This window comes from Gorilla gorilla, chromosome 11, assembly GCF_029281585.2.
Source record: "Gorilla gorilla gorilla isolate KB3781 chromosome 11, NHGRI_mGorGor1-v2.1_pri, whole genome shotgun sequence".
In the NCBI taxonomy this organism is placed as follows: Eukaryota; Metazoa; Chordata; class Mammalia; order Primates; family Hominidae; genus Gorilla; species Gorilla gorilla.
This window is the reverse complement of record NC_073235.2, coordinates 92,339,602-92,362,898: the sequence shown is the minus strand read 5'-3', so window position 1 is coordinate 92,362,898 and position 23,297 is coordinate 92,339,602. Positions and strand designations below refer to the sequence as shown.

Genomic DNA, 23,297 nt, shown 5'->3' with positions numbered 1-23,297 from the left:
TAATATGAGGGTTTGTGCTATAAGAGTTACAGTATATGTTATCATTATATTCTTTAAGAACCTTATTTTGATAAAGTGTAAATTTGTTGAACCCTGCCACATTTAGTATCCCCACCCCCAAATCCTGTTCCAATGAAAAAATTAAAAGCTCATACAAAACAAAAAATCAATCATGAACTGAAGAGTAAAATGGAAAGCTATAAATTATACGGTGAATGAAACCAGATTTTACTGTTTTGGAAATAACTCAGATGTCCTTCAATGGATAAATGACTAAACAAACTGTGGTACATCCATACAAAGGAATACTACCCAGGAGTAAAAAAGAATGAACTACTGATACATTTAACAACCTGGATGACAATTCAGAGAATTAAAATGAGTTTAAAAGGAGCCAATCATAAAAGTTTACATTCTGTATGATTCCATATTATGTAACATTCTTGAAATGACAAAAGTATAGACCTCTAGTACAGGTATATGAAAATTATTTAAGTATAGGCTGGGCGCAGTGGCTTACACCTGTAATCCCAGCACTTTGGGAGGCCGAAGCGGGTGGATCATTTGCGGCCAGGAGCTCCAGACGAGCCTGGCCAACATAGTGAAACCCCATCTCTACTAAAAATACAAAAATTAGCTGGGCATGGTGGTGCATGCCTGTAATCTGAGCTATTCAGGAGGCTGAGGCATGAGAATTGCTTGAACCTGGGAGGTGGAGGTTGTAGTGAGCTGAGATCCTGCCATTGCACTCCAGCCTGGGCGACACCTCTGTCTCCAAAAAAAAAAAAAAGAAGAAGAAAAAGGAAGAAAATTATGGACGTATAATATATGAGGGATCAATGAAAATATTCTGTCTTTAGTATATTAACACTAATGTCCTGGCTATGATATTGTACTATAGTTTTGCAATATGTTACCATTGAGGAGAACTGGGTGAAATGTACGTAAGATCTCTATTACTTATGGTTGCATGTAAATCTACAAATATCCCAAAGTAAAAGTTTTATTTTTTAAAAGACTTCAAAAATGTAAAACAAAAACAAAATCCAAATAATTATATCTGCCTGGGAAAGCTCTATGCTATACACTATAAAGTGATAGCTTAATTGTTTATCTTATATTCTATGTGTTGGGTAACTAGTTTTGATGGAGACACTAATAAAAATTTAAATAAAATGATAATGCTGAATAAGTACAGAATAGCTAATTAAATTGAGCAAAAATATATTTTTCATTTTAAAATCTGTTATAAACATGACATTTCATCTTATTGCATGCAAAGATACATCTATTCTTATATTTTAGACAGCTTGCAACCAAGAACATTGTGCCCCTTAAGAATTACCTTATAATGGATTTCTAATATATATTAAATTTCCCCCGGCAATACCTCATGACATTGCTGATCCTAGTTAATCTTATAAGCATTCTCATCAGTGTCAAGGGAAACTATATTTAAGTAACCATCTGGTGAAATTCGAAGTCTTAAAACCCTCTAAAAAACGATTAGTTGTACACTTTAAATTTCAAATTTTTTTCTTTTGAGAAAAAAAATCAAATTGACACAAACATCATTTGCTAGCTGGGATCCTGGCCAATTTACTGAATATCTCTAGGTCCCAGTTTTTTCATATATAAAATGGGGTTACATCCTATGACAAATGATATAACAAACTAAGAATATAGAAGTAGTTAGTAATGACTATCCTGACAGAGGAATGTCATTTAATAAAAGTTTTGATAATAACTGATATTGCCTGGTTAATGCATAAATAATGTAACATAGGTAAAAACTACATCATGCTGCTCTTTTAAAACTCTTGAAGCAAAGAAGCAAAGGTTATTTTTAGGAAGAGGAACAAATAAATTACTGGAGTTGTCTGAGCAAGTAGTACAATGAGAGTAAAATCATAAAGGGAGTTAAAAAAAACCAGTTCTAGTGTAGACTGTCAACTACCAACACAGTAATTGTGTGAGGAGATACCAAGAAGTGAAGCTCTCTTTCCATGCATGTTTTAATTACGTTTTCTTTTTAGGCAAGTTGCCTAAACGATTTAATAATCACATTGCAGTGAACAATGTGGCTTCAAAAAAGAACAGTCAAAATTTACTTCGCACATAATTTCCCCTCAGTATAATGTTGATATTAGATGCCAATGGCAGGCAAAATGTAAAGTTGTTAAGAACAAGAGGCTTGAGAGTGAAAATGCCTGGGTTTAAATCCAGGCTCTACTACTTCCTAGCTGTAAGACTTTGGTCAATTTACTTCATATCTCTAAGCTTCAATTTTCTCATCTATAAAATGGGGCAAGAATATTATAATAAAGTGCCTCACACAATACCTTTCATATACTAAGAGTACAATAAATGTTAGATATTAATAACAATCTTAGCTAATAGAACTGTTCCTCAAGCTTAAGAATACATATAATTAATGAAGCAACATTTTAAATATCTTCTCTGACAAGGTAAATATAAGAATTAAAACATAATTAAACTGCAAAAGGGCTATTATAATTGAAGTAACTTGCATACTCATCATTCCAAGAAAGTATTATACACTCTGGTTCATAAATGTCTGATGAAAGAGCCATAATTTCCTATTTAGCTTACTGCTGGCAGTTTTAAACAAAATTGTTATATTCAATAATCACCTTCATATTCATGAACAAGGGAAGAAAAATAAACAAATAAAATTTTTAAATTGTTTATCCTACCAAGAACATTCGTCAATTCATAGAAACATTTAATAAGAATTTTAAGAACATGAATTTGTCTCTGTAGTATTCAAATAACTTCTCTTCAGAAATCAATTTGTAATAAATAAACTACATTATGAAACACTTTAAGATTAGAAACTAGATCTCTAAATATTAAAGCATTTGGGCTTGGGAAGGAGAAATTAACTAAGAAATTCTATAATTGTACGTAACAGCTGCACAGTCAATATTTAATCACTATATTGTGAGACAGTTCAGTAGTGGAAGACAGGATTAACATATTGCTTTAAAACATTCCATTACTTTCTGCATCTGTTTACTGATAATAAAAGACACAGCTGTTCTAAACGAAACACACTAACAGGTGTAAAGTGCCAATTTGGCATTTTACATAAAAGTTACTCCTCATTTCCGTATGGAATATTCTAAAGCATAGTCTAAGCATAGCTACCAATAACTTAAAGGGCTTTTTTCATATTAATTTGGATTATTCTAGTCATTAAGGAAAAGATATGCTTCATTCTCCATGAATTCAAGATTATTTTTAAACAGTACACATCCTGAACTAATTATAATTACCCCAGATGTTTTCCATAAAAATGGTCACACATTTGAACAGGGTTTCTTTAGCAACTGTTCTATATCAAATTTACTGCAAAGAGCATCAAAATTATGAGGTAACACTGTATCAAATTCACTATGTTTAAGCTACAAATGATAATGAAGTTTGAGCTTACAATTTATTTTCATCAGTGCTCCAGCTAACCTATAGCCATATGTATTTAATCCAAGAGAACCAAGAGGAAAGCCAATATTTTAATAATAAGTGATCAGTAATCACTTCGCTACAGCATGACAAAGTAATCAAAATTGGTAAATACAATAAATGTAACATATAGTTTTAGGAGGGCTTTTGTTTACTTTTTAAAAAAATATATTAAAGTGTTTTGGGCAAAAGAACTATTCCAGTAATTTAATAAATCTGGATAATTTTTAATCTATAAATTACAGAAGTGACAGTGAAAAATAATTATAAAACCAATATTGATGAAAACATTAAAGAATTGATGAGAAAGAACAGTGTGAAATATTTTAATTTGGCCATTATATTTACTTTTAATTATAGAACTTGGAGAGGAAAAGTTAAGGGAGAATATCAAAGGAGTCAAAGGTGTTCCAGTTGCTTTCTTCTCTTTTATTAAAGACATTTGTCAAATTAGGTTTAGAAAAAGAAGTTCATTAACATGTACATTTAAAGCATCATTGAGACTATATCTATATTTTAATATATACATGAGGAAAAACATGTAAAGTGTAATATATACATTTGCTTATTCAAGATGAACAAAGCATCAGATCTTCTCCCAGTAGATCCTTTTTCTCTTTAGCTCAGGTATAGATGATTTTAAATTAAAATAAAATACTCTACAGCTTTGCGGTACAGTGTCCTCAGCCAAGCCACTATGTTACAACTGTTTTTCTGGTCCTTTTGGAAATCAACTATGACAAATGAAAATTCTTAGTTTGCTGCTTAGGTTTTGAAAAGAAACATAGGAAGTAATTTTCACGTCAAAAGAATCAAGAAAAACGCTAATTTTACTGCAAAATTTAATAAAGCTTAATTCTGCCTAACATGCAGTAAGATGTTGACATGTTAACCATGACATGTTACCATGAACTATGTGACTGACTGATTCATAAATTAATCAAAAGCATAGAGACAATAATAAATCACATGATACATCAATTTGAGTTGTTTATATAAACAAAAGTCCTTGGCCTTCATAAATTACTATATGTGACCATTTGTCCAAACTATCTTTTTGTTGTTATTGTTGTTGTTGAGACAAGAGTTTCGCTCTGTTGCCTGTGCTGGAGTGCAGTGTTGCGATCTTGGCTCCCTGCAGCCTCTGCCTCTCGGGTTCAAGCAATTCTCCAGCCTCAGCCACCCCAGTAGCTGGGATTATAGGTGTGAGCCACTATGCCCACCTAATTTTTGTATTTTTAGTAGAGAAAGGGTTTCGTCATGTTGGCCAGGCTGGTCTCGAACTCCTGGCCTCAAGTGATCCACCCACCTCGGCCTCCCAAAGTGCTGGGATTATAGGTGTGAGCCATCGCACCCAGCCATATCCAGGCTATATTAATATTTATCATATTTAATTATAACAGCATAAGTTAGAATGTTTATCAAGAAAAAACTGAATTGGTTCTATGAAAAACAAACAAAAACAACTGAAAAAAAATAATAAGGTTTATTATATGTAGTTATGTACATGCTGTGGTATACCAACTTACAAAAAGTACAATGTACATTCTAAGCTCCCTTAACATGCAAAATTATATTAAATTGTTCAATTGTTGCCATAACTGGATATACATATATATTAAAGTAATTACATATTTATTTTCTATTCTGATGTTCATAAGGAAGGGTAAATCAACCAGTTTGTATTATTAAAAGAAAGGCTATGGTGGGCTCAGGTAATTGAGACACCTGATGCGAGTAGTACAGATGTATTTAAGAGTGGAACTTCTAGGGGGTTTAGTGGGGTGATGCCTGTTGGGGGTCAGTGTGCTCCTAGTTGAGGTAACTACAGAAAAAAAAACTAGGAGTAGAAAAAAACAAATAGAGCTTTTTAAGAAATATTAGAAAATTAAAATTTTTAAACAATGTTTGCTAAAGCAATTAATCCAAATAAGTCGGAGAAAATAAGGCAAAATGGTAACCAAGGGATAAAATGAATTGTCATTAAAGACAGTAAGAATGACTGCTTAATGCTTTTAAAAAAATCAGCCTCTAAAGAAACTACAGGATAGATGTTTCTAATAACCAAAAACTTTCCTTTCCTGAATTTTTCTAATTCATATTGTATACAATAAATTTAGTCAAATTTCCAGAGTAAACTATAAATTTGGTCAAATTTCTATGTTAAACATTTGACTATTTTTCTACCACACATAAATATGATCAGAATCATGAGATAAATACTGGCATAGTGTTTGACATTACAGAGTACTTGAATAGCTACTACAAACCACTTATCAAATTATAAATTACAGCTGTGGCTTGAAAAATTTTAGGAAAGTAAGAGATCAGTAAAATCTAGAAATCCCCTTCAAAATTCAGTAATCTTAATGCATGTACCTCCACTTCAATTTCAGAAACTGACATACATCTCCAAAATTTGTAACAAATACATAATTATAACCATATGTTCAAATGGGTCCTAATAAAATGGTACGAAGAGTAACACATCTCAGCTTTTTGTGTCCCATAAAACTTCAAAAATCCCAAAGTGTTACTCGTAATTCTTACAGCCAAGATGTGGTTACCCATATGGTAAATTCTAAAGACACTAAGTAGTAAGCCTAAGTAGTCTTCTTTCCTTCCACCTTTCTTTCCTCAGATGGAGTAAAATTCTTCCTCACGTACATTTTCTAGTTTCCAACAATTCAAATAAACTTTTTATCAATATGTAAATCCATAGAAAGAAATAACATATAGGGAATTTCCTTTAGAGAAGTATGTTAAAAGCTTAACTTAAATCCATGGAATAAACTATGCCTCTCCTTTAAATGTGAACAGTGCTTAAAAAGAAAATAGATACTGAGGTTTGGCTTAAGTCAAATAACATCCAATCTCTAGTATAAGTAATAAGTTACAAAATAGTCCTTATAAACACCCTTTTAAAAGTTTACATATGCTACATATCACCTTGTATTATATCCTAAGAGTTGTGTCGCTGTGTTCATTGAGAATTTAAGTAAGTGACTTATATTGCACCATATTAGCAATTTAATTTGAGTCTAGTTTTAAATACTGATTATCAGCAAAAAAATATGGTTACGCTTTGTCTCTTACAATTAGAGATGGTGGTGGGGGGAGAGAGAGAGAAAGAAAGAAGAGAAAAGGAGAATATATCTTAAAATCTTTTTTTTTCTATCTTTGAACACATTCCAAATTCTTATGATACTACAATTGATTAGGAAAGTATAGTTTTGCATGAAGCTCTTGGTTTATAGTAGTTTGGCCTGACCATATTCACTCTCAGGAAAGTATCTCGGGTAAGAGCAACAATACTGCTATCTGTGAATCAAGATTTTTGTGATACTGTGAAGCCAAAACAACAAACCACAATAAAGTAATACACTGTACCCAATGCTGATATAAGGCTGCAACCATTATCCTTAATGCCTATCAAACTAGTTCCTAAAACCACGCATCCTGTTCTACAAGATTTCCTTTATAAAAAGTAGGTGTTATAAATTATCATGACTTTTATGCAAATATGGCTTTTAATGTTTGCTCTAAAGTAATTTAAATAACTCTTTCACTTGTAGTTGCACATTTGTTTATTTAGTAATTTCATAATACAAAGGTAAATGTCTGCCCCATCAATTTCAAATGATAAATTACTGAATGAAATTAAGCTAAATTCAGAATATATCCAATAACACAAGACCTTATACATAGGAAGCCTATCCAAGCACAAATTAAAGCAAAGCATATTTCTTTATTATAGACATGTGACCTGTGTTATAGAAATCAGTTTTATACTTGAAAGAAAACACCTTGATACATAATTATCACTATCGAAACTAGTAGTTATTCATCATCAAAGTGGATGACACATACAAGAAACATACAAATGACCATTAATAAAATAACTATTCAAATGTTTTGTACAGTAAATATTACAGCTTACCATATCAGTGTTGACTTCTTTGCCTAATAAAATTAAGAAATCTTAAAAGACAAAAATATTGAAAGTAACTATAATTACAATAACTTGTAAATGGATTCATGATATAAAAAGTGTAAACTATGACATCAAAAACATAAAATGTAGAGGTGAAGAAGTAAAAGCATAGTGTTTTTGTACGCAATGAAAGTTATCAGCTTAAAATAGACTATTATAAATATAACATGTTTCATGTAAGCCTCATTGTAACCACAAAGCAAAAACCTACAATAGATACCAAAAAGATAAAGAAAAAACAAATCAAAGCAAACCACTAGAGAAAATTAACAAATCACCAAGGAAGATAGCAAGAGAGACAGAAAGAAACAAAGCATCTACAAAACAGCCAGAAAACAATTAACATGATAAACAATAAGTCTTTATCAATAATTACCTTGAATGTAAATAAATTAGATTATCCAATCAAAAGATACAGAGTGACTGAAATTTTTATTAAAACAAGACCCAACCATAAGCTGCCTACAAGAGACTTGCTCTAGCTTTGAGAACACACAGACTAAAAGCAAAGAAAAAATATATATATATTATATGCAAATGGCAACCAAAAGAACGTAGTGTGACTATTCTACTATCAGACAAAATAGACTTGAAATAAAAAAATTGTAAAAAGAGACAAAGAAGATAATTATATAATGATAAAGGGGTCAAGTCATCAAGAGACTACAACAACTATAAATATATATGCACCCAACGTTGGAGCATGTAAATATATAAAGCAACTATTAATAGATCTGAAGGGAGAGATGGACAGCAATACAATAATGGTGAGAGACTTCAATATCTCACTTTTAAGAATGGATAGGTCATCCAGACAGAAAATGAATAAGGAAACACTGGACTTGGACTACACTGTAGACCAAGTGGACCTAAGGGACATACATAGAACATTCCATCTAATAGTAACACAATACACATTCTTCCAAAGTACACATGGAATATTCTTTAGGACAGAGCATATGTTAGGCCACAACAAAAGTTTTATCAAATTGAAGGAAATTGAAAATCATATCAAATATATTTACCAACCACAATTGTATGAAACTAGAAATCAATAACTGGACAAATATTTTTAAATCCCCAAACATGTGGACATTAAATTACATGCTCCTGAACAACCAATGAGTCAAAGAAATCAAAAGGAAATCAGAAAGTATCTTAAGATAAATAAAAATGAAAACACACCATGTCAAAACTTATTCGATGCAGCAAAAGTAGTCTTAAGAAGTAAGTATATAGGGCTGGGCACAGTGGCTCACACCTGTTATCCCAGCACTGTGGGAGGCCAAGGTGGGCAGATCACTTGAGGCCAGGAGTTCAAGACCAGCCTGGCCAACGTGATGAAACCCCATCTCTACTAAAAGTACAAAAAGAATTAGCCAGGTGTGGTGGCATGTGCCTGTAATCCTAGCTACTTGGGAGGCTGAGGCAGGAGAATCACTTGAATCTGGGAGACAGAGGTTGCAGTGAGCCGAGATCATGCCACTGCACTCCAGCCTAAGCGACAGAGTGAAACTCTGTCAAAAAAAAAAAAAAAAAAGAAGTATATAGTAATAAACATCTCCATGAAGAAAATAGAAAGATCTGAAATAAACAACCTAACTTTACACCTTAAGGTACTAGAAGAGGAAAGACAAACTAAGCCTAAAGTTAGCAGAAGGAAAGAAATGATAAAGATTAGAGCAGAAGTAAATGAAATGGAGGCTAAAAAGACAATGGAAAAGATCATCAAAACTAAGAATGATTTTTTTGACAAAATAAGCAAAATTGGCAAACCTTTAGCTAGACTCAGAAAAAAGAAAAACTCAGATAAGAATCAGAAATTAAAGATGAGAAATTACAGCTGATGCCACAGAAATACAAAGGATTCTAAGAGAATGCTATGAACAATTGTATGCCAATAAGTTGGATAACCCAGAGGTAATGGGTAAATTCCCAGAGAATAACTGTAATGTATTAAAGTTTTAGGTTTTATATATATATGATAATATTTGCTTAATATAATGAAAATTTTAAATTAAAACTATCTACAATTCTACTACTCAGAGAAAATCACTATTGTTCAACAAATAATTATTGAGTGCCTACTACATGCCCTGCTCTGTTGAGGTTTCTGGGGATTCAGCAATAACTAAAAAAAATTATCATCATGAAGTTTAGTTTCTAGTGAGTAGAGACAAACCATTAAACGTACTGTAGGTGTGTGCTAAAAATAAAATAATGTAGATTATATAGTATAGAATGATGCATTTTTTTACAGAATGATAGATTTTATAGCATTTATAGATTTTTCTGATAAGATGATATTCAAGCAGAAACTTCAAGTAAGTGAGTCAACAAATACTGCAGGTATCCTGAGGAAGAGCATTCCAGAAGGAATAGCAACTGGAAAAGAAAAGAGCATGCTTGACACCTTGAAGGACCAGCCAAGGAGCCAGTGTGGTTAGAGAAATGAAACATGGGATCAGAGGTAGAGGATTAAAATCGGAGAGAAAATAAAAGCTGGGGAGTGGGACCCATATATATGTAAGACTTTGTAGGCCATGGCAAGGACTATGGATTTCACTGTGACAAAGTCACTGGAAGGTCTACACAGAGAAATGACTTAAAATGATTTCTGTAGTTCAAGGATTGGTCTGGCTGCTGTGTGAAGAATGGACTAGAAGGAAGCAAAAGTGGAATTAAGGGATCAATTAGGAAGCTATTTTAATAACCTAGGTAAGAGATGAGGGCAACTCTTAAGACTTTTATGTAATTCCCTCCAGTCTTTTTGCCTGTGCATTTGAGCATGTGTATAATTAACATAATTGGGATTTTAAAATATGTACAGCTTAGTACCCTGCTATCTTCACATGAAATTGAAATTTCTCATGTAATTTAAAATTCTCATAAGAGGTAGCAATTATGTATCAGGCAAATACTTTTCTTGGTTTTTGTTATGCTTGTAAATTTATTTAAGTGTTACATGATACATAGAAACTTTAAACCAAAAAGTTAGACATATTATAACAACTGAAATGTTCAAAAATAAGGGAATATTTAAATAAATAGTTGTATATCTATATGTTGGAATACTATGCAGCTAGTTAAAATAACACAAAATTATTTTTAAAACATGGGGTAATGCTTATACAATGGAATACGAAAAGAACAAGACTGTACACACAGTCTTATTCTTTTTGAATGTAAATTCTAGAGGGTAAACTGAGTGTAAATTCTAGAGAGAAATTCTCAAGCTTTCTTTTGTCCAAACAGGTAAATCTGAAAACTTCCTACTTTCTGGAAGAAAGAACATAACCGTTCCCAGTTATGTAAAATATGTCAAAAAGACTAGAAGAAAATATCTAAAAATACTATTTCCAGGGGGTGAGATTATAGCTATTTTCATTTTCTCCTTTTATATTCTGTATTCTTCAAATGTTCTACAGTGAACTGGAATTAATGTTATAATTTAAAAATAATTTTGTATTTGTAAAAGTTAAGGAACTTGCAGAATTGAGATATAGGTTCAAATGCCTGACATGTTGCTAACCAGCTCTTTCTTAGCCTAATTTCTCTATTAAATATCAATTTCCTCCCTTCTAAAAGAAGGATAATTGTCCTCACATAATGACTTAAGATTAGAAGTAGGAGGCTACTCAGCATAGTTCCTGACATATTAAATGCTTGATAAATCTGTTTAAACGAATGTGAAAATGTGACAGTCTAAATTCATATTTTAGGTAAAATGCAAAGTCTACCATGAATACCCAATTCAAAAGGATATGAAAACTGTGCCATTCACTCTTTCACCCTGTTCACTCTTGTCTGCAATCCAATTCAAATTAGAGAAAAATGTACCATTCTAAAATTAATGTAAAAGGCAAACCAAATTGCTACCTTCCGGCCTTGGGGTATCTTCTTGCCTAAAGACTTCCCTAACATGGAAAGAAAATTTCAAATTGCACTGTAAAAATTATCTTCCTAAAACTGAGTGTAAACTCTAGAGAGAAATTCCCAAGCTTTCTTTTGCCCAAATAGGAAAATACGAAAGCTTCGTACTGCTAATGAGAGCTTGGAAATTCATATGCAGTACTGCCTCAAACAGGTAACTAAAAACTGACTATAGATTGGGGAGGAAGCATTTTTTAACATACTAAATAAAATTTCAATACTGGTAATGAATTCAAGGTAATCTATAGACTGCAGACTTTGAAGACAAAAGGATAAAATTTCCTTTCACTATAAGAATCTAAAACTACCTTATCTGCTACAGACTTTTCCTGTGACTATGAGATTCAGACTTCAATGTGTGTGGCAGGTAGGGAAATTATGAATATCAAACTTGTCCCAACTACATACTTCTTGTTACATCCTTTATTCAGTCAGCTGTTGAATATGAGGTAAACTTCCTCATTTTCATATCTTTACAATAAAATAATAAAGCTCAAAATATTTCTCTAAGTAGCTTCATACAAATGGAAACATAGGACATTATATGTTTGCAACTAAAGCGTCAGCTTCTTAGGAAATACAACTGTAGCTGTCTCTATGTTCAAAAGACTAAAAAATCCAGATGTTTTAGAAAAAAATTATGAAATAATTGTATTACATATGTCTTACCTTTATCAAAGACTTTAACAAGTTTTCTTTTAGGTAAAAACTTGAGTAATAAATTTATTTGTAAATCTTACTTATTGAATATAGAATTTTAGAATCAAAGGGCCTATTTAACCCCATGTTTCTCTGTTGGATAGAAAAGTGAAGAGATACATAAATATACATTCTCTTAGTGATAATAAATGAAAATAACTATATAGAACTTTGACATATATAATCTTGTTTCATTCCGAATATTCTTGTCAGATGATAACTGGTATTTTTCCCTTCATTTCCTAAGTGAGAAACTAAAGTTCAAAGGAGATCAATGACTTTCTTGAGGTCACTAAGTGCCAAGGGCAGAGTTTGAACATAGTTCTTTCACTCTAGAGCCAGTATTTTTTGTAATACATAAAATTATCTCTTTTGTGCCATATTTTCTCTCAAGATAGGCTGTGTAAACATAAGGATTAAAGACTGATGTTCATTAACATCAATAACTGCACAAAAATTTGGAAAACAGTTGCTTTTCAAATATCTTACCACAAAAGTGACTTTAAAAAACAGATTTTTGTCCTCAAAACGTAATGATGATGATTCCCTAGAAAATTGTTTTTGCATTTCACATTAAGGAATCCAGTAACGTACCCTTTTCCCATTCTGTGTTAACAGCTTAAATATATTTAGAGATAAACAAGAAACATATAATTTGCCTGTATGACACAGTATAATTGGCACCATAATTCTGTAAGAACCTGTGTATAATGCTGGCATGGTGGGAAAACTACTAAACCAAGAGTAAAGGGATTTTACAAGGGCCTAACCTTGGGTTAGTCACTTAAGCACTTTGTGTTTCATCTGCAAAACAGAGTATTGACCTACAGTATTGCTGCGAGGATTACATAAAAATGTATATGACGGCAATTTCTAAGGCATCAAGCACTACATAAATATAAGGCAATGTAATTATTGATTTGCTCATTCTATTTCTTGATGTAGATACTAACTACTACTCATCATATGTAACTAAACTTATTTCAAGCTATACAAATGTTATTAAAAGTTGTACATAAATCAAAGAAAGTAAATTTTGAATAATCTTTTAAACAATCACTCTCATTTAAAACTTGCAAATTCAAATTTTTCCATACAAAAATGACTATAAAATGCTAAGTTTACTTTCTACAAGTTATACACATAATCAGCAGTAACATGGATGCAGTTGGAGGCTATCATCCTAAATGAATTAGGGCAGGAATAGAAAACCAAATACCACATGTTCTCACTTATAAGTGGGAGCGAAACATTGAGCACACATGGACATAAATTTGGGAACAGTAGACACTGTGGACTACTAGATCAGGGGAAGTAGTGGGGGAACATGGGTTGGAAAACTACTTATTGGGTACTATATTGCCTACCTGGGTGATGTTATCCATACCCCAAACCTCAGCATCATATAATAGTGCCATGTAACAAACATGCACATATACCCCCTGTATCTAAAATAAAAGTCAAAATTTAAATAAAGTACATCTTTACAGGCAATGTATCATCCCATTTTTCCAAAATGGAATGCTCTAACACTTTGAATTCACTTAATGTTTACATATGAATGGCATTCAAATATTTACTGAATCTAATGGTGATAACAATGTTCATTATTGATTCTACAAAAACTAAATATAATAAATAAGGTATACTTAAACTACAATGAAAAAAATTTAATCCTCAAGACCTTGCCTTGTTCTAAGAATCATCATTATGAATATAAATTACTGTGCAGTATTTTAAAAATAATTGTTATCTAAGCTTAGTGGTTAGAAATTTAATTTACAGATTAGGTTTAATATAAGTTAAAAACATGGCAATCATTATTTTTCATATTATTTATATTATTTTGGTTTTTCAACCAGTACTTTGCTACTATAATTAAAATTAACCTAATAACATACTCAGCATTTAAAGTTTTCATACCTCTCAAGAAAAATTGTTCAGAAAAATGTGTAGTTATATAAGGTATACAGCTATCTTGCCCATCTTTTACTCTCTGATTTTCCATTTATAAATAATTTCTCGATGGCTTTCAATTCAAATTTTTCCTATAGGGAAGATATTTAAAAAAACTATTTTAAGATATCCTCTAATATCTATCCTGTTAATCCAAATTATTTCCCTCATTCTACATCTCCCACTGGCTAGTCAGTTTTTTTTTCCTCTATAGTTTATCTCATCATCTCTTTAAGAGATTATTAGTAAAGACTTACTTTATTTAATGCACTTTAACAGTGAAAGGGGAGGAAAATATACGCCACCAAGCTGTACAGTGAAACTGATAACTTTCCTTATTTCTACTCTTTCCTATTGGATAAATTCAAGCAAAAAAAAAATGAATCATGAAAAAAAAGAGCACCTATTTGAAAAGCGAAGTATACAGTTTTTACATATAGTTCTAAGTATGGCTTGACTAAAAAGGAATAATTTCTGAGACCTAATATAGATGGTATTTATACCCTATACATGTTTACTTTAACAGCATATTAGCACTCATGTAATACTTTTAATACTGATACTACATACCAGTTGACATACTGAATCCAAAGCTTTAAGGAAAAAATAAGAAAGGAAAAGCTCTCTGAGAAATTTCTAATTATGCAGCTTAGAAAATATTCCAAAATGATGCATTTAAAACGTCTTTTAAATTAAAAAAGCAGAAATTACCAAGAAGTTCATGGAGGTTTTCTGAATTCATTTGTAATTATGCCAAACTTCTTAATTCTCATATTAATCCTCTGAAAATGCAAAAATAAACATTTCTAAGTTTAAGAAACTATAACATTGGAAACAAAAAAACAAAGAAGAGACTATGCCTAGCAATAATTCTCAGGAGGAAAAAAAACAGATAGGATAATTAAGAACAAGATTTAGAGTCTCATCAGATAGCTACATACCTTGTGGAGAATACTAAATAAAGATACATAAAATTTTAATAGATGAAGATGAATATAATCTCCTAGGCTTCACAGAAACATAAAGGTGAAAATTTTGCCCTATGAGATATTAAAATTTATTACATAGCAATAATTATAAAAAGTATGGTTCTAATATAATAGACTTATCAATGTTAATAATAAAAATAAATAACAGTAATAACTCTCATTTACTGAGCATATACCCTAGGCTAATCATTGTGCTAAATGTTGATATATGTATTTTATTCATATTTACATTTTAATGACTCATACATAGTACTTATGAGAAATTATGAGTTTATTATGTCCATTTGACAGATGAGGAAAGAAAAATGCAAACATACAGTAACCTAGTCAAGGGAATATAGCTAACAGCAGATATACCTGAGTGTACATAATAATTTAGCATAAGATAAAGGTAGCATTTCAAGTAAATGTGAATTATTTATTAAGTTTGAGGGACAACTGGCTAACATTTTTGGGGAAAAAAGGTAAATACCCATGTTACTTCTTAAACCAAATGAATTTCCATATGAATTTTAAAGATTTATATCAAAATGCAGCCGGGCATGGTGACTCATACATGTAATCCCAGCACTTTGGGAGGCAGAGATGGGCAGATCACTTGAGGCCAGGAGTTTGAGACCAGCCTGGGCAACATGATGAAACCCCATCTTTACTAAAACTACAAAAATTAGCCAGGTGTGGTGGCATTTGCCTGTAGTCCCAGCTACTCGGGAGGCTGAGGCAGGAGAATAGCTTGAACCCAGAGGCAGAGGTTGCAGTGAGCCAAGATCGCACCACTGCATTCCAGCCTGGGCAAGTGAGTGAGACTCTGTCTCAGAAAAAAAAAAAGAAAGAAGAACAAGAAAACATAAATATCTACTTACGTAATTTTAAATTGTGATTATTCTCTTTAGGAAGGACACCAAGAGCAAAAATCATTTTAAAAAAAACTCTCTAATATATTTGATGACACAAAAACCCCAAAACATCTACATGGCAAAATATACCACCATCAAGTTAAATGCACATAATAAATTAGTAATTTTTTTTTTTTCAGAATATAGTGTAGAGTCCTAATAAGAGAAAAGGGGTCAGGCTGACAGGAGCAGGGGAAAGCAAAAAGAGAAAGCAGATAAGCTGTAAGTCTGCCTTTCCTCTGGTCCAGGGCACAGCCCTCCCGTGCAAATAACTCACAATCGTCCTGCAGCTGACTTATCACCAGACCACTGGCTGATAGAAAAATGCAAGTTAGCTCACTGCAACCTTGGTGTTATCAGTAGCGTACATAGCCTTCTCCAGCACAAAGCACAAGTATCATCCCATAAACTCCCCAGCAAGCCTTTGTCTCCTTGCAGTCAGCTCCTGTCTTGCCCATTTGCCCATTGCCCTTGCAATGCATTTTCATACTTTCTCTAATAAACCTGCCTTTCTTTACCTGGAACTGTCTTGGTAAATTCTTTTTACTGCCTACATGACACTGGCCCCAGAGAGTCGACACCCACAACATACGGGACAAAGTTTTACTCCCCAGTATAGTAGTTCTAACAAATAATAAAATACTGACACTCTAAACAGAAAAAAAAGAAACTGGTAAAGACAGAGCACAGCATTCACAAGAAAAATAGAATTACTAATTAACATACTAAAATATTTTCATATTCATGAGTAATCAAAGAAATGCATATTAAAATAATACTGAGATATTTTATTTGGATATTTTATTTGCTTGCTGAGCAAAGATAGCTTGTGTTGGCAAAGGTGCAAGAAAATCTCCACTGACCGTTAAGAACTATCATTTTGGGGGGGAATACACGCGGTAATACGCAAAACATCTTCTTGAAAAAGTCACATTCCTTTTTTTTTAACCTTTAGGCTCTGTTGGACTTGAAAAAAAGTCACATTCTTTGTTCTAAAAATTTCACATTTGTGAATTTATCCCAAAGAAACAAACAAATGGGCCTATGTTTTTGAAAAATGCACTTCATTATAAACAATTGTTTATAATTAAAAATATTGGAAACAAACTAAATTGCAACAATTCAATACTGTTTTAAGTTGTTAGCAAATTCATATAATGAAATAATATACTGCAAGCAAGATAGTGATTCTAGTCTATATTAATAACATGAAAATATATGACTATATTTACTGTTCATGTTTATTGACAAACCAGAAAAGCAATATGCAGACCAGCATGTTTAATACTATTATAATTTGCATGAATACTATATATGTGCACAGAAACAAAATTTTTTTAAAGGATAGAAATCGTATCTAGGTAGGGATTTAGATTTGTTTTCCTTTAAAATTTTCTACCATTTCTAAAATAAATAGCAACATTTTTGCAATTCATGAATTAATCTAAAAACTAAATGGTAGGTAAAAAGTAGAGAAAGAAATATAGATAATACTTTTACAATAACAGAATATAAAAGAAAGGAAAGAGGGTAATAGTCAAAGGGGTAATCTCTGAGGAAAAAAACAAAAGGCAGACAGTAGTCTCATAGACAACAGAGATGAAAAAGGGCAACAGCCAAATGAAAGAAAAAACACACATTTATGTATGCACATTCATACACTGTTTGGGCCATAGGAAAAAAATCAAAATTATTACAGAAACAAGTTTGAATCCATTGACAAAGATCCTCAAGGAGACCATGCAGCAAGAAAGAGCGGAGGCTGAACAACCATTTATTACCCCATTTCTGACAAGATGGTTACCAATTATCTCAATGAAAATAATAACAGAGTGGCTTAGGAAACATTAGAGTTAATATTTTCCAAGGAATCTATATGAAGGAGAGGAGATCACATAAAGGTAATACAAAACAGAATTACTAAGCTAGCTGATTCATATGAAGATACTTTGCAAACTGCTGAGAGTCACAGCAGTGACATTAGCACTAAGCTATAAAAACTGTGTTACTGAGGTCAGCCCAGAACAATAACTAGCTTATAAAACATAAAGAAGAGGGTGCTCAATTTGTTTAGGGAAATCAAGAAAGAATTCTCAATAAGTAATATTAATTCTGAGTCTTGTAAGATAAATAGAAGTTTGCTGGGTAGCTCTAGAACTGACATGGTGTAGAGGAGGGATTAGGTAGGTGGAAACTGGAGATGTATATTCTAAAGCAAGGAATGTATATAGAAGCAGGAAAGAACAAGGTTTATTTTAGATAAGTTCAAGCAACTTAACATGTCAAAGTTCATGTAGAAGATAAAAAAGTATTTGGAAATGAGGCTGAAAATGTATATGGAGGTCAGACTATAAAGTGTTTGATATATCATACTAAGAAGTTTGACTGTAACAAGGAACACAAGAGAGTGATTTGATTAGATTTGCATTTGAGAAAGGTTCTTTCGTTGCAATATGGGATATAGACAAGACCTGGGTAGTACTAGAAGGGACTAGTTCGAGGACTTTTAAAATGCCTGAGGCCAGAAGTGATTAGAGCTTGAATGAGGGCAGTGGCAGTATAGGTTGAGAAGAGGAAAGAGACTCAAAAACTTTCAAGTAGAATTGACAAGATAATCAGGGAGATGTTAAAATGGTTCCCATGTTCCCAACTTGAGAGCTTGGGTGGACTCTATAATGGTGATTATGTGTATATAGGTGCATGTGAACTAAAAGCATATATACACATGCCAAAAGAAGATATGAATAGAGAGGCATGCAGGCACACTGGAAAATGAAAAAGGCAATATGCAAAATGCAGCACAAATAATGTGTGGATGAGAGAAAAGATGAAAGTAGGTGGGAAATTATGTTTGTGGGGATGCTTTAAAAAAAAATAGAAGCCTTTATTTTCATTTAAAATCACCAATAAGCTGTACTTAAAATTCAGGCAATGCCTAGCTCTCTAAATGAGTTTATACAAAGAGCTTAGAACGGTGTCTAGTAAATAGTAAGTTTTCAATGGATGTTAGCTATTATATTACTACCCTGAATCATCCAAAAGCTGCTTTAGTTCCTATTCTCTCACTTTTTTTTTTTTTTTTTTTTTGGAGACAGGGTCTTATTCTGTAGCCTAGGCTGGCATGATCACAGTTCTCTGCAGCCTCAACCTCCCAGGGCTCAAGCCAAGTGATCTTCCACCTCAGCCTTCTGAGTACATGTGTGCTACCATGGGAGGCTAATTTTTATATTTTTTGTAGAGATGGGGTTTTTACAATGTTGCCCTGGTGGGTCTCAAACTCCTAGGCTCAAGCGATCCACCGTCTCAGCCTCCCAAAGTGCTGGGACTACAAGTGTGAACCACTGAGGCCAGCCCTACTCTCACTTTTCTATTTCATTCAATTATAAGGTCTAGAGAGGATTTAGTAAAATGTCTGGGGTACATATAACTTCTAAATTATTCAACACTGTTACCCATTCAGAGCATTTTGCTGAAATAAAGATTATTTGTTTATTCAAAACAAAGAGAAGTTGGAATATAAGCTTTCATTAATTTAATTAATTTGCCCCAAGAAATATATAAAACTTAACCAACCTAAGTAGATATTACACTGATAGTTTTTCAGATCTACCTTAGAAAGATATTTTATGCCATTGAAAGCTGATGCAAACTATTTCCAAAATAGATTTGTAAGAGAAGGATCTAAGAAGAAAGGATAGAGAAATTCAGTAAATTACCAGATTTGCTTAAGATGGGTCTCGAAAATATTCTTATTATTGTCTTTGAAGAACTGTAAAAAATCAGACCAAAAATATTCATACTCTAAAGCAAACTTCACAGAATACATAATATTTTAACTATGTAGTTAAAAAGGGGCTTTCATTAGCTTAATAGAAAGTTAACTGTAATTTACAGTATCAAATTATTGTCAATATCTAATAATTAAGATGGTACCTAATTCTAAAACACTGTCATGATGAATAGCTTACCAAAAATTATATATAACAAGGTTTGTTATACTTAGGTGCACAGAGACAGACTCTGTGTTTTAAAAATGATTTGCTTTTTAATTGTAAAATTCCCTTAAGAAATAGGTAAAAAGAGATAAGAAATACGAAGTAATATTTGCTGAGTATCTGCTATATCCTAAGCTTTGCACTAGTTGCTTTACATTTTCTCTCAGTCTTTACAAACTCTTCAAAGTAAACATTATCCCCATGCAACACAGAGGAAGTATATTCATTGAAAAGTTAACAGTCTACAGTAACACAGCTAGTAATGAATAGAGCTGGAATTCAGTTCTGAAGCTATCCTACCTCAAAGTCCACAGTCTTACATCATATTGCATTATTGATTCTGAAATTCAGGACATATATGCCTTATATTTGAATAAAAGTTAAAATTAAAAAATATATATTAAATATATTTCACTGACATATCATGTGCTTCTTTTGAACTACCATCTTCACTTATAGTTTCTGTTTCTTTATCCTTTGGGGAAAGAAAAATGTAATATGAGGACCCATCTTACATGCATATGAAAGTAGGTAATATTCTCCAAACAGCAAAAATATATCCCTATATTGCCTAAAATTCAATTAATTAGAGACTGAATCTTAAGATCCAAATATTCCAGTCATTCATATTATGTTTTCTCCCTTTATGATAGAATGCATCTTTATATCATTTGCATTGATATAAACCACTTCTATCTGATTCCTTTTCCTTTAACGTTTAGCCAAGATCAACCAAATTCAGAAAAAGGGAGGTATATTTGGTAGGTGGGAAAGAACAAACAAGAGATAATCTGGAAACATTTAGGCCCATATGGAACGCAGGAAAAAGTACAGAGACAGGAATAAGTACAAGGAACCTAGAAAGCCATGACACAAAGAAAGATAACAAAATGTACATTTTCCCTTAGGCAAATATAAGAATATTTGCTGTTATGAAAATCAAGATAAAATTAAATTTAAAGCATCTTTTTGTCCATGTATGGCATAAACTCAACATTCTTGTTAAGTTCCATCTTTGTCATCCTCCAAAGTCACTAACACATTTTACTGGCAAGTATCAGAACTAGAAAACTGAAAAAATATATATGCTTTAAAATTTTAGTATGATTGAATTTAAGTTTAGAAATAATATATTTGCATATCTCAAGAAAGTCAAATTCTTCTTCAAGCTCTTCTAAAGAAACTTCTATTAATATACTGAAAGAACACAATGAATGTGAGATGACTGAAACATACATTAATGAAATTTTAGCGGTATGTTTTTTTGTTTTTTTTTTTGAGACAGGGTCTCACTTTGTTGCCCAGGCTGGTGTGCAGTGGCACCATCTAAGCTCACTGCAACCTCCGTCTCCTGAGTTCAAGCGATTCTTATGCCTCAGCCCCTGGAGTAGCTGGGACTATAGGCATGTACCACCGTGACTGGGTAATAGCACTATGATTTTCTAAACTGATCTCCCACCTCTCTTCTTATTCATTCTGATTCATCTTAAGCATGCTTTTAAACTAATATTCCTTATATATAGTTCTGATTGTGTTACCTTCCTATTCAAAAACATTTAGTTGCTCTTTCCAATGTTGAAAACCTTTAGCCTGATATTCAAGTCCCCTCAATAGTTGGTCCCAAATAAAACATTAATCCTATTTCCCATGATGCTTCTCCTTTGGAGAGCAAGGGGAGTAAGACCAGTATTGGTACATTAACACCTGCAGAGTTAGAACTGGAGAAAAAGAGAGCTAAATAAAGTATTTTATTCAAAAATACAAATATTAATAGATTGCCTTCTGGGTTAGGCTCCAGTAGTACTAGAAGAGACTAGTTCAATTATCGCTAGGCAATAAAGATAAAGATAAGTGAAGCAATATAAGAAAAGTCACAATACTTACTGACTTTAATATAAGCACTGAATGAATGGTCAACACAAGTGCTAGGGTATAGGAGTTCAGTGTTAAAAATAAAAATAGGAGATTTTGGCCAGCTGGAGTATCCAGGCATTAGGATTGCATACTAGTGCAGAACCTTATAAAATGCAAGTAGAGGAGAAAACGGTGGAAGTTTCGTGGTGATCTTCCTTTTCACTCCCTTTCTTCTTCTCTAATCAGACTGTTTTCTTCCACTTTCTCTTTCCTTTGCTCTTTCATTTTAATATTTTCTTGTATGTTAATGGTTGTGATCTAATTTTATTTCTTCATTAATTGTAACCAATTGCATGTCCTTTTTGTAAATAGTGTTCAAGTCACTTTTTTATTTGTTTTTTTCTTTCATTAGTGTTGTTCTTTCAATTGACTAGAATTCAGTACTGAGAAGTTTTAAATATTTAATATTAATGTTTAATACTCAATATTTTATATTTGATTCTAAATTTTCTAAATTTTAATTGGTACTTTTTGGTTAACGTTTTTAAGTATGGCCTTTACATTTTAAATATATAAATCACAAAAACAAATCTTTCCTGATATTTGAAATAAGATATTATGAGAGGCATTTTAAGAAAAGACATCAAAAACTTTCACATTAAGAAAATGAGACTATTTCAAGTATAAGAAATAGTTTATATAACATAATGATATGTATTAATTTTTCTATATATTAACATTTAATACTATATAATATAATAATGTAACAAATAACAATACTATATAATAATATTTAAGAGGAAAACTAAAAGTAGAAAGAAACTTATGTAAATAAAATTTAATTGTCTGATATGGTCATGAGAAGAGAGAGATCAGATGAGGTGATCCGAGAAGAAAAAAGTCTAAAATTGATTAGGTAGTTTCAAGCATTATTGAAACTCAGTGAGTTCAGTGAGCTTTAGTTCTTGTTTCTAACTCAATAATAAACAAGATTTTATTTGAGGATGCCCAAAAGATGTGGATGCAAATTCTACCTGTGGAAGAAATAGGTAAGACAGAAAAACAACTTCAGATATCCATTCTAAGAGAAAGGGGCATTTGATCAGGGAGATTAAACTAAATATTACTTCATAAATGTGTTATAAAGAAAATTATTTTAATCTACCCTTAAGCTGCAAAGATCATTTATCTTTCAAAGATTCTGTATGTAAGTATCTGATAGTAGAAGTATTCATTCTGCTCTTCTAAGACATGAATATCACACTAATTTTTATTTTTAAAAGCAGCATCTAAAGAGATTCTTGGTCTATTACCTAATGTACAAAGGATATATATTTGGCAAACACATTTTCTGAGATAATTGTTTTTATTGAACCCAGACCCTTCCACCAGTGCCCATCCGTATAATGTGGCCTTTCCTAATGGTACTATAATTTATGCAGATAGATGCAAATTGAGTCACCTGTAATGCCTATGATGTCTGGAAATTTATATA

General features: G+C 32.0%; 1 protein-coding gene across 8 annotated transcripts in view; it reads right to left on the bottom strand.

Annotated features, from left to right (window-relative positions):
- The window catches only part of C11H2orf88 (chromosome 11 C2orf88 homolog), a 323,752-nt gene that overhangs the window by 285,867 nt on the left and 14,588 nt on the right, over positions 1–23,297 (bottom strand). The gene's annotated exons all lie outside the window — the stretch shown is intronic.